This window comes from Pristiophorus japonicus, chromosome 9 (genome assembly GCF_044704955.1).
Source record: "Pristiophorus japonicus isolate sPriJap1 chromosome 9, sPriJap1.hap1, whole genome shotgun sequence".
In the NCBI taxonomy this organism is placed as follows: domain Eukaryota; kingdom Metazoa; phylum Chordata; class Chondrichthyes; family Pristiophoridae; genus Pristiophorus; species Pristiophorus japonicus.
Window position 1 is genome coordinate 206,081,767 of NC_091985.1, and position 20,369 is coordinate 206,102,135.

General features: G+C 45.8%; 2 protein-coding genes across 2 annotated transcripts in view; one reads left to right on the forward strand and one right to left on the reverse strand.

The window, feature by feature from the left end:
* Positions 1 to 20,369, forward strand: part of LOC139274083 (zinc finger protein 850-like) — a 203,474-nt gene that overhangs the window by 75,181 nt on the left and 107,924 nt on the right. The gene's annotated exons all lie outside the window — the stretch shown is intronic.
* Positions 1 to 20,369, reverse strand: part of LOC139273518 (zinc finger protein 664-like) — a 221,311-nt gene that overhangs the window by 56,668 nt on the left and 144,274 nt on the right. The gene's annotated exons all lie outside the window — the stretch shown is intronic.

Sequence of the window (20,369 nt, forward strand, 5' to 3'; positions counted from 1 at the left end):
CTTATGTAACACTTCAGGATGTCCCAAAGTGCTTTACAGCCAATGAAGTACAACAACATCAAAGTACATTTGAAGTGCATTCACTGTTGCAATATAGGAAGTGCGGCATTTTGCTCACAGCAAGCTGCCACGAACAGCAATGTGATACTGGCCAGATAATCTGTTTTAGTGATATTGGTTGAGGGCTGATGGGGCCTCGGTTCAGCGATTCATCTGAAAGATGACAACACTGACAGTGCAGCAATCCCTCAGTACTGCATTGGAATGTCAGCCTAGATTTTGTGCTCAGTTCTCTACAGGTAGACTTGAATCCAGAACCTACTGACTCAGAGACAAAACTGCTACCGCTAAGCCATGACTGACACCCGATCATTACTCATGATTATTTTAGTTTGGTTAGTCTCATGGACAAACTCCAACTCCCCATACCTTCCAGAGTGCCTCTCCTTGCCTTGGTATCCAGGGTATTGGTAACATGTCCATGTACCTGCCCTGGGAGTGTTTGATGGAACAGTGTAGAAGGAGCTTTACTCTGTATCTAACCCGTGCTGTTGCTGTCCTGGGAGTGTTTGATGGGACAATGTGGAGGGGTCTTTACTCTGTATCTAACCCATGCTGTACCTGACTGGAGAGCGCTTAAGGCAGACACTAGATGTTCAGAATGACCCATTCCCCGATGCTGATATCCATCACCTCGATGAGAACATCATTTAACACAAGGATAAGAGAAACGCATCAGTTCCTCCCCTGGACACAGATCCGGAGGGACAGTGAGTGTCCCGAACATTGTTGTACAGTGTGCTCGATAGTTCCTCCCTGGGTCTGAGCCTTTTGGTGATGATTTGAATTTGATGCCCTCGAGTTACTGACTCACCGACTAGTGGAAATAGTTTTTCCTCGTTTACCTGATCAAATTTTGAATACCTCCCTCAGATCTCCAATTACCCTTTGTTATAATGAAAAGAGCCCCAGTTTCTTCAATCTCCCCTGGATAACTAAAGCCTCTCTTCCCTGGTATCATCTCAGTGAATCACACTGCACCCTCTCCAAGGTGTTGCGCCGAATTTGCTAGATGTTCAAAAGATCAAACAAAGAGGTTCGCAATTTTCCTTTTAGGGTTCCCACAGTAAGTTTAACCTGAACAAAAGACTATAACACTAGATTCACAAGCCAACTTATCTTTAATAAATGCTTTAAAAAACACTGCTCATTAGTCACTACAGAATATAGGACTCACAACCTATATAGAAATTACCCGATTCGGTCCGAGGTGATCAGTCTCCATCTGACTTCAGCTTAGGGATTCTACCCGAGGTTCCTGCTCCTGCTGTCGAGTGTTATTCCGAGGTTCTCGCTAACTTCCTTCAAAACCTTGTGTCTAGTCATAGCCTTTCTTCTCTCAGCTAAACACGTGTCGGTTTCGATAGATTCTGCTGACATTTCATCTTTGTACATATACATCCTTCTGTTATTGTAACCCTGTCTTGCCTCCAAGAATTATTACCAAACTGGTGTCTTTGTTACTGTGTATGTCCCATATCTTGATCAGTTAGGTCTTTTCATCTATTCCCACACCCCCTGCTGTTTCTTACAGTGTGTTTCTGCTAAGGTAACTTCCCTCTGCCATTTTGCCTACATCTATTATTCCTGCAACTGACCTTCTGTTCGTTCACTAGCGTTTATAGGGACCCTGTGAACTGACATTACTTATTCACACACACTCTCTTACACTCCTTTGAATTTGGCTTTACCATTTGGCAGCTTTTATCCTCATCTCCTTTGAAGTGCCTGTTGTTTTCAGTTCAAGAGAAGCTGAGTCTACTGGTTTAACCCTCAAGCATGAGTTAAATTTTTATTAATCGTGAATTCTTTCTGATGTTTCCACAAGGGCCTCGACATCCTTCCTGGTGTAAGATCCCTAAAACCTGACAATATTCGAACTGCAGCCTAACCGATGATTTGTACAGGTTTATATGACCTCTGCCCTTTTGTAATCCACACCCCTATTTATAACACCTAGGATCCCATGTGCTTCTTTAACCATTTTATCAACATAAAATGGTTAAAATACATTGACTTTGACTTATGTGTGCATCATGGGAAAGAGAAGTTTAGTCTGAGTTAGAAACTCAAACAATCGATTCACTGCAGACAGGTCGCCATGGCAACACTGATAAGACATTCCATTCACTGAACCCACTGTTGGAATCTGTAATCAGATTAGGGGAAAGAACAGGGTTTGTCTGTTAATGTAACAATGTAAGCTCAAACCAGAGTGAGTAACACAATAGATTAGATTATAATGTGTGATGTTTATACCTAGAATTGTGAAACTATAAGAAATAACAACTAACAGCAGGCAGGGGAGTTTAGGGATAATAAGAAAATTACTGAAGAAAAGTAACTGCTGGGAACCAGGGAAAGTGTCTTTGTAAATCACAGATTAGAGAAGTTCCAGCTGTCTTTTCCCAGCTTCCTGCCCAAACCCAGCAGAGAAGACAAAGAAGAGTCTGGTGTCAGAGATGATCACTGCAGGGTATAAAGTGAGGGGAGACTGATGTAAGGGGGCAGTCTGGACTGGAGACACCGGAGATCAACCTCAGGGTGACCGAGGTTCCATCCAGCGGGCTGACCTAATGTCAGTTACTGTGGACATGCGGAATTTGCATGTTTACTCCGATATGGTAGAGCACAGAAAATCTGGCCAAATTATATTTAAAAGATTAAAGTTGCTAATAATAATCATTGAATATATTTAAGGTGGAGATAGACAGAGTTTTGAAAGATAAGGGAGTGAAGGGTTATGGGGAGCGGGCGAGGAAGTGGAGTTGAGGCCAGGATCAGATCAGCCATGATCTTATTGAATGGCAGAGCAGGCTCGAGGAGCCAGATGCCCTATTCCTTCTCCAATTTCTTATGTTTGTATGTTCTAAATCTAGACTCTCGATCCTCAATAAGACAAGGAATTAGTTAGAATCTTACAACCCTAAATCTCTCTGCTCCTCTACTCCATTCAAAGTTTTACCATTTAATGTACATTTCCTCCCTTTTTCTTCCTCGCAACATCTATCACAGCAAATTTCTCTGCATAAATTTCATTTCACATCTACCTGCCCCAATTACTAACCGGTGTATTGACAATGAAGGCACTTAAAGTCCTCTTCATAGTTGGCCATGGGCCCTTTTTGGTGTTCCGTGGAGATTTTGATCGTGTACCCCATAGACCCAAGCCCAGATAATTTCTCGACATTGAGCAGAGCATTGGTCCCCACACTTACCCTGGGAACACCACTGTTTACATCCCTCCAGTCTGAAGAACATCCATTAACCACTACTCTCTGTTTTCAGCTCTTTACCCAAATTCCTATCCACACTGCCCCACTCCCTTTAATACTGTGAGCCTTAATTTGATCAACAAGCCTCCTGTTCGGCACCTTATCAAACACCTTTTGACAATCCATCTACACAACATCCACAGTATTTCCTTTCTCACTGCACTGTGTTATTTCCTGAATCCCTGCTGTCTGTCCTAAATCAATCTATTTCACAAACAAATGTTGCAATGTTTGCTCCAGCTCACAGGGTTCCATCTGTTGAAAGCCACAACAGAAAGATCCAGTTTCCTCCTGGAGTTTGAGAGAACTCAGCTTTAACAATGGGGCAGAGTTTCATCCAATGAGGGAGATCCGGGCTCAGCACTGCCCACTGGGTGTCACAAGCCCCACCCCTCACATGCTCTGATTGGTTGGAGGACCATCCGACTATTAGCTCCAGCCCCGCCCCGCTCTTCCCGACCCCTGTGGTGTCTTCACACATGCCGAGTGCGGGCTCATGCCCGAGAGACAACACTCCACATTATCCACCTCCCCACAACTACTCGCCAGTTTCAGACACAAACTCCGGGACAACCAGGAGGTGCCGGGTCAGGGAGTAAATGTAGGAGAAATGGGGACTGGTCAGGGAGTGTCTGTAAATGGAGGAGAAATGGGGACTGGTCAGGGAGTGTCTGTAAATGGAGAAATGGGGACTGGTCAAGGAGCGTCTGTAAATGGAGGAGAAATGGCGACTGGTCAGGGAGTGTCTGTAAATGGAGGAGAAATGGTCACTGGTCAGGGAGTGTCTGTAAATGGAGGAGAAATGTGGACTGGTCAGGGAGCATCTGTAAATGGAGGAGAAATGGGGACTGGTCAGGGAGAGTCTGTAAATTAAGGCAAAATTACTATTTTAGTTAACAAATGTCCAGTGATTTTAATGGGACTCTTCCCGTGTCCCAGCTCCTGTAAGTACTGGCTGTAATGGTGCCAAACTCTCAGGAGGCTCCACACCACTGGCTGCTCGTGTGTCAGTGATCTCCCATTAGATTAATGTGCTTCTGCTGGGTGTATGTTTAATAAAGTGCCCAAAACATTTCACAAAAGGTGGGGAACCAGTGAGTGCGGAACGAAACCCAGTCAGAGTCAATACCTTCAGGGGAGGAGAGAGAGGGGAACCAGTGAGTGTAGAACTGAACCCAGCCAGAGTCAGCACCTTCAGGAGAGGAGAGGGAGGGGAACCAGTGAGTGTAGAACTGAACTCAGAGTCAGCACCTTCAGGGGAGGGAGAAGGAGGGGAACCAGTGAGTGTAGAAATGAACCCAGCCAGAGTCAGCACCTTCAAGGATTGGGAACCAGTGCGTGTAAAACTGAACCCAGTCAGAGTCAACACCTTCAGGGGAGGGGAACCAGTGCGTGTAGAACTGAACCCAGCCACAGTCAGCAGCTTCAGGGGAGGGGAACCAGTGAGTGTAGAACTGAACCCAGCCAGAGTCAGCACCTTCAGGGGAGGGAGAGGGAGGGGAACCAGTGAGTGTAGAACTGAACCCAGCCAGAGTCAGCACCTTCAGGGGAGGGAGAGGGAGGGGAACCAGTGAGTATAGAACTGAACCCAACCAGAGTCAGCACCTTCAGGGGAGTCGAGGGATGGGGAACCAGTGAGTGTAGAACTGAACCCAGACAGTGTCAGCACCTTCAGAGGAGGAGAGAAGTCGACCAAAAGGGAAAATGTTGGAGATGATGCAATGGATTTAGACTTAAGCACAGGGAGGAGGGAGAGCGTGGAACAGAAATTTACAGCTTTGGGGGAAACAAGAGAGGAAAGAATGTTCCATTGAAACTAGAATTGCCTCTTCTGAATTTTCATCCTGTACTTACAGTGATGATTTTTTTAAACTCCTTTTACAGTGTATTAGAAGGGGAGGATTTGCAGACAAGAAACTCAAACCAAACATATAGTCAAGATCTGACAGAGTCACTCACTTCATCACCACCTGAATATCATTGGCCTTTGAATGTGGAAGGAGAAATGTTTGTCTGTTCTATCAGTGGGAACAGATTTCAAACATCACTGTGACTGGAAAAGGACCAAGACACAAACCCGAGTGAGAGTGTTCCAGTGCACTGACTGTGGAAAGAGCTTTAACCAGTTACACAGCCTGAAAAAACATTGCACCATTCACAGTGGGGAGAAACCGTACACGTGTTCTGTGTGTAGACGAGGCTTCAAATGATCATCCAACTTGGAGAGACACAAGGACACCCGCACCACGGAGAAACCGTGGGAATGTGTGGAATGTGGGAAGGAATTTAGTTACCCGTCTGAGCTGGAAACTCATCGCTACAGGCACACTGGGGGGAGGCTGTTCACCTGTTCCATGTGTGGGAAGGGAGTCACTAATTCATCACACCTTCTGAAACACCAATAGGTTCACACTGATGAGAGATCTTTTAAATAATCCGATGGTGCGAACTGCTTTAAAAGCTCTGTGGATCTGATTCAACACCAGCGAGTTCACACTGACGAGAAACAGTTCAGTTGCTCTCACTGTGGGAAGAGGTTCAGGCATTCACCCTCATTGCACAACAATGCACTCACACTGGGGGAGGACATTTACCTGCCCCATGTGTGGGAAGGGATTTGCTTGCTTATCCACGCTGCTGACACACCAGTGAGTTCACACTGGAGAGAGGCCGTTCACCTGCTCTGTGTGCGGAAATCGATTTGCGTGCTCATCCACGCTGCAGAATAAGGGGTCAGACATTTAGGACAGAGAAGAGGAGACATTTTCTTATTCAGAGGGTGGTGAATCTTTGGAAATCTCTACTCCAGAGAGCTGTAGGTACTCTGCAGTTGAGTAGATTCAAGACAGAAGACGATCATTTTTGGGGAACTAATGGAATTAAGGGCTATGGGGATAGTAAACGAAGATGGAGTTTAGGTAGAAAATCAGCCATTATCTTCTTGAATGGCGGAGCAGACCCGAAGGGCCAAATGACTTACTCTGGCTCCTATCTGCTATGTTCTTATGTACCCTGCATGGAGAGCCTTCCATTGGGGACCCCCGCCTCCGCACGACAGCAAGATGACCCACCATTGCGATTGAGACTGGGCAATGAACAAAATTCATCAATCAATGTCACAGAGACCTGAGTGCCCGGGTTCTTAGTCCTGGAGCCAAGTACGCTGGCCGCCACTTTTCCATCACTAACTCGCACCTTACGCCCGGCCCAATCTGGCTCAGTCACTAAATGCTTTCTAACTGTGATTCTAACTCTGATGGAAAGCTATGAGGCCTCATTGTATTATACGACCTATCGGAGAGGCTTTTAATGGCTTTAATAAACTGGCAATAAGATTATTTTAAAAACTGGAAAGTGGTGAAAAATGCCACCAGCGCTGCCTCAAAACTCAGAGAAATCCACTTCATCAATGCCTCTGCCACAGGACTCAATCTCCACCCCCTCTCACCACTAGTGCACTGTGTCTGCAGTATTTACGGTCTTACAAAATGATCATGGTCAGGTCGTGTGGAGTCAAAGGTCAGGTAACAGAATGGATGGAAATATGGCAACAAACTACCCTCAACTCCAACAAATGATTTCCATTTTGCAAGCATCTTTCCATCCACTCTGCTGCCTGGCCCTTCACTCCACGTAGCCTGATTTTGATCATCTTGTAGATCTTACATATTGTTGTGGATAGCAAGCTGGTTACAAAACAGGAAAGAGAGAGTAGGGGTTAAGAGTAGCTATTCAGACTGGCAAAAGGTGGGAGGTGGTGTTCCACAGGAATCAGTGCTGGGACCACTGTTCTGGCAATAGGTGGGAGGTGGTGTTCCACAAGGATCAGTGCTGGGACCACTGTTCTGGCAATAGGTGGGAGGTGGTGTTCCACAGGGATCGGTGCTGGGACCACTGTTCTGGCAATAAGTGGGAGGTGGTGTACCACAGGGATCGGTGCTGGGACCACTGTTCTCGCAATAGGTGGACAGTGGTGTACCACAGGGATCGGTGCTGGGACCACTGTTCACCATTTACATAAAGGATTTCGACTCAGGAATCAGAAGTACAATTTCCAAATTTTTAGATGACACAAATTAGGAGATAGAGTTAATACTGAGGAAGACTGTGACAAAATGCAAGACGTTAATAAGTTTGCAGAATGCGTGTGCAATTGGCAAATGAATTTCAGTATAGATTAGTGTGAGGTGGTGTGCTTTGGTAGGAAGAATAAGGAGGCCACATTCTATTTGGGAAATAAGAGTCTAAATGGGGCCGAGGACCAAAGGGATCGAAGCGTACAGATACTTAAATCACTAAAAGTAGTGACGCGAGTTAATAAGACCATGAAAAAAGTAAACAAAGCACTGGGGTTCATTTCTAAAGGTGACTTCTGTTCTGTGCCCAGGAGCTCTGAACCATGGAAGAGACGGCTGGGACACATTTCTTACACAGCTCAATATTAACCTGCACAGCGACTTTGCTGTCAGTGCAGAGAGATGAGAAAGACTAAAATGCTGTTTGCCCCTCTCAGTGTGGCCCTGAAGGACTGTGTCCAGGTTGAAGTTCTGTTCACCTCCCTGTACGATCCTACCCCCAGATTGTCCTCTCTGAGCTCACCAGGCGATGCTAAACACTCAGATGGGAAAGACAAAAATCCACAGCAATGTGTTAAAAGCAAAGCTGATTTATTTCCCATTCATCCAGAATATTAAATTCCAGCCCAGTTATAGGAGTTAACATCAGCAGAAACAAACCTCAACTGTCAGAATGAACATGGTTCAATCCTGGATGTGATTAACAGCAGCAATAACAGCAGAATTCAATCCCAGCAATCACTTGTGAAGTCGCTGGTGTGTCAGCAGGATTGAAGACTGAGTGAATCCCATCCCACACTCGGAGCAAGTGTGAACTCGCTGGTGTCTCAGCTGGCTGGATGGCTGAAGCCTCGTCCACAAAAAGAACACGTGTACAATTTCTCCCCACTGTCAATGGTGCTTTTTGTTTCCATATTGAAAGGCCGATGATATTCAGGTCCCGATGAATCGAGTGACTCTGTCAGATCATGATGTGGTGTGCAATTTGAGTTTCCCGTCTGCAAATCCTCCCCTTCTAATACACTGTAAAATTAATTTAAACCAGGAAAAAGGGAGTGTGAGAGAGAACCCAAGAGACAGATTAATTTGAACTTGATGAATCTGTTAATTTGTGGGGCCAGTATTACAACAAAGTGACCACGGATTGTCGTAAAAACCCAACTGGTTCACTAATGTCTGACTCTGGCTGGGTTCAGTTCTACACTCACTGGTTCCACACCCTCTCCTCCCCTGAAGGTGCTGACTTTGGCTGGGTTCAGTTCTACATTCACTGGTTCCCCTCCCTCTCCTCCCCTGAAGGTGCTGACTCTGGCTGGGTTCAGTTCTACACTCAGTGGGTCCCCTCCCTCTCCTCCCCTGAAGGTGCTGACTCTGGCTGGGTCAGTTCTACACTCACTGGTTCCTCTCCCTCTCCTCCCCTGAAGGTGCTGACATAGAAACATAGAAAATAGGTGCAGGAGTAGGCCATTCAGCCCTTCGAGCCTGCACCACCATGCAATAAGATCACGCTGATCATCACCTCAGTACCGCTTTCATGCTTTCTCTCCAGACCCCTTGATCCCTTTAGCCATAAGGGCCATATCTAACTCCCTCTTGAATATATCCAATGAACTGACATCAAAAACTCTCTGCGGTAGAGAATTCCACAAGTTAATAACTTTCTGAGTGAAGAAGTTTCTCTTCATCTCGGTCCTAAATGGCTTACCCCTTATCCTTAGACTGTGTCCCCTGGTTCTGGACTTCCCCCACATCGGGAACATTCTTCCTGCATCTAACCTGTCCAGTCCTGTCAGAATTTTAGATGTTTCTATGAGATCCCCTCTTATCCTTCTAAACTCCAGTGCATACAGGCACAGTCGATCCAGTCTCTCCTCATATGTCAGTTCCGTCATCCCGGGAATGAGTCTGGTGAACCTTTGCTGCACTCCCTCAATAGCAAGAATGTCCTTCCTCAGATTAGGAGACCAAAACTGAACACAATATTCCAGGTGAGGTCTCACCAAGGCCCTGTACAAGTGCAGTAAGACCTCCCTGGTCCTATGCTCAAATCCTCTCGCTATGAAGGCGAACATGTCATTTGCCTTCTTCACCGCCTGCTGTACCTGTATGCCAACTTTCAATGACTGAAGTACCATGACATCCAGGTCTCGTTGCACCTCCCCCTTTCCTAATCTGTCACCATTCAGATAATATTCCACCTCCCTGTTTTTGCCACCAAAGTGGATAACCTCACATTTATCCACATTATACTGCATCTGCCATTCATTTGCCCACTCACCTAACCTGTCCAAGTCACCCTGCAGCCTCTTAGCATCCTCCTCACAGCTCACACTACCACCCAGCTGAATGTCATCTGCAAACTTGGAGATATTACACTCAATTCCTTCGTCAAAATCATTAATGTATATTGTAAATAGCTGGGGGCCCAGCACTGAACCTTGCGGTACCCCACTAGTCACTGCCTGCCATGCTGAAAAGGACCCGATTATTCCTACTCTTTGCTTCCTGTCTGCCAACCAGTTCTCTATCCACGTCAGTACATTACCCCCAATACTATGTGCTTTAATTTTGCACACTAATTTCTTGTGTGGGACCTTGTCAAAAGCCTTTTGAAAGTCCAAATACACCACATCCACTAGTTCTCCCTTGTCCACTCTACTAGTTACTTCCTCAAAAAATTCTAGAAGATTTGTCAAGCATGATTTCCCTTTCATATATCTGTGCTGACTTGGACCGATCCTGTCAATGCTTTCCAAATGCGCTGCTATTACATCTTTAATAATTGATTCCAACATTTTCCCCACTACCGCTGTCTGTGATCTTTCCCCTTAATTCAAGGACTCTCATCCGAAATTAGTTTACAATAAAATTTTGAACCATTACTTCAATCCTAAATTGATGTTTGGGACAAAATCTACAATTCACTGTCTGAAAGGTTCCACTGATTAACATCTCCAATTAGAAAGTGCTGATTAATCATCGCTGGCAATTCTTACTGACTTGCACATTACACACTGACACCTCCATTATCCACCAGAAAGAAGGGGAATGAGAATTGGTGGAGAATTGAGAGTTCCCAAATGTTGCCCCTCCGGCTGGTACAGCAATCCTCTCGGCACGGGAATGGAGACAAGCCCAATCAGAAAAATGGTCTGAGTTTAATCTTTCTGGGCTTGTGGGGTTGGTTTATATCAGACAGGAGGAGATTGGTGTCAGTGACTGTGATTGGTTTGTATCAGATAGGAGGAGATTGGTGTCAGTGACTGTGATTGGTTTGTATCAGACAGGAGGAGATTGGTGTCAGTGACTGTGATTGGTTTGTATCAGATAGGAGGAGATTGGTGTCAGTGACTGTGATTGGTTTGTATCAGACAGGAGGAGATTGGTGTCAGTGACTGTGATTGGTTTGTATCAGACAGGAGGAGATTCGTGTCAGTGACTGTGGGGTTGGTTAATATTGGATTCACGATGTCTCCAGGACTGACAACTCCTTACTGAGCTGCTCTTCTCTTCAACTGTATCCTTGGTCATCCATTGCCATCCTTTGCCCTTTCTTCCCCCAATCTCCTTTCTCCCATTGCTTAAGATACCCTGGCTCTGATGGTGAAGGCATTTCAGCCCAAACTACAGGTTTAAAGCTGTCCCTGCTGAGTGCGCCGCCGATCCCCCGACCCAGCGTGTCTCTGTTCTCACTGAGCTCGTTCACCTGCTGGAACTCTGCTGAAACTTGATTCTATTACCTGGATTCCTCGCCAACAGGGCGACGCTGTTCTACTGACCACACTGTGTGACTCAGCGGCTGTGTCTCTGCTCTGCTATTGAGTCGCTTCAATGTCTTCAGCTGCTGAATTCATTTCACACATCGGTTTCCGATCTCCTGGACTTCAGCGGACATTTAGATTACATGTCTGCAATGGACTACATTGGATTACACTGTAAGATTTATCTGCTTCGTCTCTTTCTCTGCTGCTAAGAAAAAGTTTAAAAATATTGAAACTGCGGCTGTCTATCTGCTGAACTGGTTCCAGTGGTTTTTCAGCGTTGTTGGCCTATAGCTAACACCTACTGTTTCACTTGCTGTCCAGTGCCTCGTTCTACCGGTTTCCAGCTTTGCTGCTTTCTGGCTTGTGGTTTTAATTTTTCTCCGTCACTTTAATCTATGGTGACCTGCAACTTGCGTCTATTTCGCCATCAGCTTCCTTTACCGCCACCGACTCTCATTCCTACGGCAACAACCTCCATCCACGAACTCTCTGTCTTTCAAATAGCCTCTGGACTTCACTCGCCTACTACACCTGTCTCTGAATTTGGACAGCGGTCTGGCAATGCTCCATGCCGGCCCCATCCTGCTTCCATCAGCTTTGTCCCTCCATGGGACCTCGGACTTTGACCCTGGTCTCCCCACTATTGTCTCCAACCTGCTGTCAGGAAATATGTATCCCATTAATTATCACATGTAACCAGGCCGATGTAACCTGAGCTTTCCCCCCTGTGTCCATTCACGTGCGCACTTTGGCTACTGCTCGGGCCCGGATCATTCAATACTTTTCCACTTTTCCCCTTTTTCCTTTTCTCTCTATCTCTGCCTGACTGCTCTCTCCTATCGTCGCACCTTCTTTCATCTCCTCTCTCTCGGATAATCTGCCCTCCCAAATTCCTACCCCAATCCTTCATTACTCTTCAACCTTCCTACTCACCTGCCGCTGTTGCAGGCTTCACTCCCTCCTAGACAAGCCTGCAGCTTCCCTCTGTGCCTCTCTTGTCATCCTCCGAAGGGCCCATCAAGGCACTCGTTGCTGCCTCCTCAGGAGCAGCAACCTGCACAGTCCCATCCTACCCTCTCGCCGACATTCTCACCAGCGGGCCTACTGGGGGCTAATCGTGCCAATCTCCTCCCCGTCCATCTCCCCCCTTCCCACGCTCCCCCCAGCACAGACCCTGTGGGTGCAGACTGTGGGGCAGCCATTGCTGATCCTCTCCGCATCTCCGTCCAGAACGTCCGTTTGCTTGCAAACATGGTGGAGGGCCATGTTAACCACAGTGGAGGGGAATCCATTGTTGAGGAAAAGGAAGGCACTAGTGTGAAAGGTAGCTTCATCAGAGCATATTGTAATGTGAGATGTTTATACCTATAATTGTGAAACTATAAGAAATAACACAATTAACAGTTGGCTGGGTAGTTTAAGGATAATGAGAAAATTACTGAAGAAAAGTAATTGCTGGGAACCAGGGAAAGTGTCCTTGTAAATCGCAGATTAGAGAAGTTCCAACTGTCTTTTCCCAGCTTCCTGCCAAAACTCAGCAGAGAAGACAAAGAGTCAGGTGCCAGAGATGGATCACTGCAGGGTATAAAAGTGAGGGGAGACTGAAGTAAGGGGGCAGTTGGACTGGAGACATCGGAGATCAAGCTTAGGGCACCCGAGGTTCCATCCAGTGGGATGGTCCCGTGTCATTTACTGTGGACACACGGGACTTGCATGTTTGCTCTGATTGATGAATCAATATAAGGTACGGTAGAAGACAGATAATCTGCTCATCTTATATTTCTTAATAAGATATTAAAACTTCTGACACTAGACTCTTGAAATTGCCAATAAATAAGGCATGATATTTGCTAGAATCTCACCCCTCTTTCTTATTCTACTCCTCTTCTCTTTTAAAATTTTTACCATTTAATGAATATTTCCTATATTTTTCTTCCTCCCAAATTGTATCCTCTATGTTAAATTTCATCTGACATCACCTGCCCCATTTAATAACCAGTGTATTCACACTGAACTCACTTACAGTCCTTTCACAGTTGGCCATGGTCCCTTTTTGGGATAATCTGGAGAACTTGATCTTGTGCCCCATATACCCAAGCCCAGATCATTTCTCTATATTGAAAAGAGCACTGGTCCCAACACTGGCCCTGGGAGACATCACTGTATACATCCCTCCAGTCTGAAGAACCTCCATTAAATCGGATCCAAAAATGGTTAAATAATACAGAATATAAAGGATTTCAAATCTTATGTAAGACAATTCGATAAAGGGGTGGTTCAAAGGAACTTCAGTTCAGTGTAATGTGAAACACTCTAGTTGAGTCAGTGACAACCACAGCCATGTACTCAAACGGAATAAGCTTTGGGTTAGATGTGGTCGAAGGTGAACTTGAGAAAAACTGAAATAATCTAGAGTAAGAAAAGACCCAAAATGGAACAGTCGGTAACATACAATCAATAAGTCTCCTCTGATCATGGATAAATCAAATATTTGACAGACTGTGTTTGAAACAAAGCTGATTTATTCAATATTTATGCAGAATATTAATCTGCGATTCTGGTATGGGGTAAGATCAGCAGAAAATGGAATGTTGGCCTTTATTGCAAAGGGGACAGTGTATAAAAGCAGAGAAGTCCTGCTGCAACTGAACAGGGTATTGGTGAGGCCACACCTGGAGTACTGCATACAGTTTTAGTCTCCGTATTTAAGGAAGGATATATTTGCATTGGTGGCTGTTCAGAAAAGGTTCACGATATTGATTCCAGAGATGAGCGGCTTGACTTATGAGGATAGGGTGAGTAGATTGGACCTATACACATTGGAGTTCAGAAGAATAAGAGGTGATCTTATTGAAACTTATAAGATACTGAGGTGGATCGATAAGGTGGATGCAGAGAGGATATTTCCACTCATAGAGGAAACTAAAACTAGGGGACATAGTCTTAGACTAAGGGGCCACCCATTTAAAACGGAAATGGGGAGAAATGTCTTCTCTCAGAGGATTGTAAATCTATGAAATTATCTGCCCCAGAGAGCTGTGGAGGCTGGGTCATTGAATATATTTAAGAACATAAGAACATAAGAATTAGGAACAGGAGTAGGCCATTTAGCCCCTCGAGCCTACTCCGCCATTCAATAAGATCATGGCTGATCTGGCCTCAGCTCCACTTACCCGCCCGCTCCCCATAACCCTTAATTCCCTTATTGGTTAAAAATCTATCTATCTGTGATTTGAATACATTCAATGAGCTAGCCTCAACTGATTCCTTGGGCAGAGAATTCCACAGATTCACAACCCTCTGGGAGAAGAAATTCCTTCTCAACTCAGTTTTAAATTGGCTCCCCCGTATTTTGAGGCTGTGCCCCCTAGTTCTAGTCTCCCCGACCAGTGGAAACAACCTCTCTGCCTCTATCTTGTCTATCCTTTTCATTATTTTAAATGTTTCTATTAGATCACCCATCATCCTTCTGAACTCCAACGAGTAAAGACCCAGTCTACTCAATCTATCATCATAAGGTAACCCCCTCATCTCCAGAATCAGCCAAGTGAATCGTCTCTGTACCCCCTCCAAAGCTAGTATATCCTTCCTTAAGTAAGGTGACCAAAACTGCATGCAGTACTCCAGGTGCGGCCTCACCAATACCCTGTACAGCTGCAGCAGGACCTCCCTGCTTTTGTCCTCCATCCCTCTCGCAATGAAGGCCAAAATTCCATTTGCCTTCCTGATTACCTGCTGCACCTGCAAACTAATTTTTTGGGATTTATGCACAAGGACCCCCAGGTCCCTCTGCACCGCAGCATGTTGTAATTTCTCTCCATTCAAATAATATTCCGTTTTACTGTTTTTTTTCCCCAAGGTGGATGACCTCACATTTTCCGACATTGTATTCCATCTGCCAAACCTTAGCCCATTCGCTTAATCTACCTAAATCTCTTTGCAGCCTCTCTGTGTCCTCTACCCAACCCGCTTTCATACTAATCTTTGTGTCACCTGCAAATTTTGTTACACTACACTCTGTCCCCTCTTCCAGGTCATCTATGTATATTGTAAACAGTTGTGGTCCCAGCACGAATCCCTGTGGCATACCACTAACCACCGATTTCCAACCTGAAAAGGCGGAGATAGATATATTTTTGAGCGATAAAGGAGTAAAGGGTTATGGGGAGCGGGAAGGAAAGTGGAGCTGAGTTCATGGTCAGATCAGCCATAATATCATTGAATGGCAGTGCAGGCTCGATGGGGTAAAATGGCCTACTCCTGCTCCTATTTCTTATGTTCTTATAAAACAAACTCTAACTGTCAGAATGAACATGGTTCACTGCTCAATGTAATAACATTAAGCCCTTTTATATTCACCCACGTCATCTTTCAATGGTGGGTCATTTACCCAGCATTCGCCGCGGGGGAAAATGTGCCGCATCCAGACTACAGGAGTTCAGTGCGCATGCGCAGGCCCCACCTGGGATTGGAGTATGCGTCGTGCGTGTAATGGCGGAGCACAGGTCGGTGCAGTTGTCTGCATTGTGATCGACTCCAGACACAAGGTAAAATTCAACAGGGCGGAGGGGAGTAACGGAGCCGCGGGTGGGCGCGAAGGTTTCATAAACAACTGGTGCACGCCGCAAGCCCGGAATATTAACCAGAAGGTCCCGCGTTTGCAGCTCGGGGCTTTCTCCCGGTCAGAGGCCAAGTCTAACGGATGCCATCTTTGTGCAGGAAGGCAGGTTCAGTGCTCTCCCATCTTGACTCAGTGAGCAGCAAAGCGCATGTGCGGCCACTTAAACGCAGAACAATAAATGGGCGGGGCTTCTGTGTCTGTTCCAACGGGGTCCGAGTGCCCGGGAAAGTAAAGAAAATTCCCCAGGTATTTTCTCACTCGCCACACCTCGGATTTTTCACCATCTGGACTAAAGTCGCCGGTCAGTGCTGAGTTTATAGTTTGCATCCCACGCAATTTCAACAGAAAAACTCCGGAGCTGGGACCCTTGTACACTCCAGGGTTGGAATCCCCATGTACAGTCCCAGGGTTAGAATCCCCATGTACAGACCCAGGGTTGGAATCCCCGTTTACAGACCCAGGGTTAGAATCTTCATGTACAGTTCCAGGTTGGAATCCCCATGTACAGTCCCAGGATTAGAATCGCCATGTACAGTCCCAGGGTTAGAATTCCCATGTACAGTCCCAGGTTGAAATCCCCATGTACAGTCCCAGGATTGGAATCCCTCTGGACAGTCCCAGGGTTAGAGTCCCCATGTACAGACCAGTTTTGGAAATCCCATGTACAGTCCCAGGATTAGAATCCCCATGTACAGACCAGGGTTTGAATCCCCATGTACAGTCCCAGGGTTGTAATCCCCATGTACAGTCCCAGGGTTAGAATTCCATGTACAGTCCCAGGGTTAGAATCCCCATGTTATTCGCACACTAGACCCTGTTCCTGTTTATATTACACTACACCCTGTCTCTATTTATATTACACTACTTTTTCTGCTAATGTGGATAACCTCACATTTTCCTACATTATACTCTGGGGTGCCACAGGGATCAGTGCTGGGGCCTCAACTATTTACAATCTATATTAATGACTTGAATGTCGATACAGTGTGTAATGTAGCCAAATTTTCTGATGATACAAAGCTAGGTGGGAAAGCAAGTTGTGAGGAGGACACATAATCTATAAGGATATAGATAGGTTAAGTGAATGGGCAAAAATTTGGCAGATGAAGTATAATGTGGGAAAATGCGAGGTTATCCACTTTGGTAGGAAGAATAAAAAAGCAAATTATTATTTAAATGGAGAGAGACTACAAAATGCTGCCGCAAAGAGGGATCTGGGGATCCTTGTACATGAAACACAAAATGTTAGCATGGCCAGTGCAGCAAGTAATTAGAAAGCAAATGGAATGTTGGCTTTTACTGCAAGGGGATGGAGTTTAAAAGTATTGAAGTCCTGCTACAACTGTACAGGGCTTTGGTGAGAAAACACCTAGAGTTTTGTTCTCCTTATTCACAGAGAGATATACTTGCAGTCGAGGCTGTTCAGAGAAGGTTCACTGGGTTGATTCCTGAGATGAAGGGGTTGAATTATGAAGAAAGGTTGGACCTATACTCATTGGAGTTTAGAAGACTGAGAGGTGATCTTATTGAAACATAAGATTCTGAAACATATAAGGCTTGACAGGGTAAATGCAGAGAGGATGTTTCCGCTTGTGGGGGAATCTAGATCTAGGGGGCACAGTTTCAGAATAAGGGGTCACCCATTTAAAACGCAGATGAGGAAGAATTTCTTCTCTGATGGTTGTAAATCTGTGGAATTCTCTACCCCAAGAAGCTGTGGAAGCTAGGTCATTGAATATATTTAAGGTGGAGTTAGACAAATTTTTGAAATATAGTGGAGTGACGGGTTATGTGGAGCAGGCAGGGAAGTGGAGCTGAGCCGAGGATCAGATCAGCCATGAACTTATTGAATGGCGGAGGAGGTTTGAGGCACCATATGGCCTACTCCTGCTCCTATTCCTTATGTACTGTCCCTCTGACACTGTCCCAGCTAACACTCCCAGGGTACCTGCAGCATGGATTTGATGCAGCGTGGATCTATCATCACCACTCTCAGGGCAGGTATAGCACGGGTTAGGTGCAGAGGAAAGCTCCCTCGCCACTCCACAGAAGAGACAGCACGGCTTACATACAGAATTAATCTCCCTCTACTCCCTACTGGGGCAGAGGCAGCATGGGTTAGATACAGAGAAAAGCTCCCTCTGCACTGTCCCATCAAACACTCCCAGGGCAGGTACAGAATGGGTTAGATACAGAGAAAAGATCCCTCTACACTATCCCAAACACTCCCAGGGTAGGTACAGCATGGCATAGATATAGAATATATCTCCCTCTACACTGTCTCATGAAACAATCCCAGGGCAGGTACAGCACGGTTTTGCTACAGAGTAAAGCTCCCTCTATAACATTCATTCCAAAGCTTCCAGGGGCAGGTACAGTACAGGTTACATACAGCAAAAATGTCCCTCTACACTTTCCGGTCGAATACTACCAGGTCAGGTACAGCAGGAATTAGATTCGGAGTAAAGCTCCCTCTGCACTATTCCATTAAACAATCCAAGGGTCAGTGCAGCAAGGCTTAGATACAGAATAAATCTCCCTCAACACTGACCCATTAAACACTCCCACGACAGGGACAGCACTTGGTAGATATAGACTAATGTCCCCACTACACTCCCACAAGGCATGTTTTGCATAGGTCATATACAGAATAAAGATTGCTCTACACTTTTCCAAACAGTCCCAGGACAAGAACAGTTCTGGTTAGATACAGAATAAAGCTCACTCTACACTGCCCCATCAAATACTTCCAGGGCAGGTACAGCATGGCATAGATACAGAATAAAGCTCCCTCTACACTGTCTCATGAAACAATCCCAGGTCAGGTACAGCACGGGTTAGGTACAGTGTAAAGCTTCCTCTATACTATTCCTTCAAAAGCTTCCAGGGGCAGATTCCTCTACTCTATTTCATTAAACAATCCAAGAGTAGGTACAGCAAGGCTTAGATACAGAATTACTCTCCTTCTACGCTGACCCATTAAACACTTCCATGGCAGGGACAGCACATTATCACATTGCTGTTTGTGGGGGAGGGAGGGAGGGAGCAGGGAGCAGCGCGAGCCATTCCAGGAGGGCCACTGGGTAACGTCACCAGAACCCAGGTCACCGATTGGAGCGTGGGCAGGATCATCGGCGGGGCCCAGGTACAACAGGAGGGGCGGCAAACAGCAGAGGAGTGGCGGTAGATCATAGAGTGAGGTGATCGGGTCCCAGGAGGGGCGAGAGTTCGGGACCCAGAAGATGGGCAGCACGGGCCAGCCCACACTGTGATCTATTGTCAATAAGAGTCTGTGTGTGAACTAGGTCTGTGCAGCAGAGCTGGTCTCCAGCAGTCTTGGTTAGCCCTGGCCACTGGACCAAGACCTTGCTCTGTCAAGCCCGTGTGATGGCTGGTGTGCAACGGCCACCCCACGTTAAAATAATCCATGCACAGGCATCTTTCACCCTTCAATATGTAGTTCGCAACCTTGAATATCAGGTCCCTCATTGAAGCACCTGTGAACTCTTTACCTCTTTGGTGTGGAAGCAGGTCATCCTCGATACAAGGGACTGCCGAATACTATACTAATACGATACTACCACTCCCACTCTGATTTCTACGCCCCCAGCCTCCTACACTGTTCCAATGAAGCACAATGCAAGCTCGAGGAACAGCAACTCACCTTTCGTTTAGGCACTTTACAGCCTTCTGGACTCAACATTGAGTTAAACAATTTCAGGCCATAATCTCTGCCCACATTTTGTTCCATTTCCTCGTCCTTTTCTTTTTACAAAATCTCCCCTCCCCCCCCCCCACTCTTTATATTGCTTCTCTCTGTTGTCCATGGCAGCAGGTAATTATTCTCTCTAGACTCATCTTTTGTTTCCTAACTTCTGCTATTACCCTCTCAATTTGGCCATCATCCCCTTTGTCAATCAAATCACTTCTGCCTCCCACCCTGTCACAGACCTTCCCTTTTGTTCTTTCCAACCCCTCCCCCTCCTCCTTTCAGGGCCCCAGCACATCCTTAAGAATCTGTTACATTTCGAACTATTGCCTGTTCTGACGAAGGGTCATCGATCTGAAATGTTAATTCTGTTTCTCTCTCCACAGATACTGCCTCATGTGCTGAGATTTCCAGCATTTTCTATTTTTGCTTTTGTATTTGTGTAGAACTGCATGCAGCCAGAGTTGGTGGTGAAAACTGGGAGCGGAGGACAAACTGTCTTGAGGCGTGTGATGTATTTGGATTTCAGCACAGGGAGGAGAACGTGTGTATGGGACGGGAATTTAGAGTTTTGGAGGAGCAAGAGAGGAAAGGATCTTCCATAGTAACTGTTCTGAATTTCTGTCCTGTAATTACAGTGATGAGTTCTGTAATCTCTTTTTACAGGGTATTAGAAGGGGATGATTTGCAGACGGGAAACTCAAACCAAACTTCACATCAATTCGATTCCTCAGGACCTGAATATCATCGGCCTTTGAATGTAGAAGGAGAAATATTTGTCTCTTCTGTCTCTGGGAACAGGTTACAAACATCAGTGAGACTGGAAAGGCACCGAGACACACAGGCCTGAGTGAGAGTGTTCCA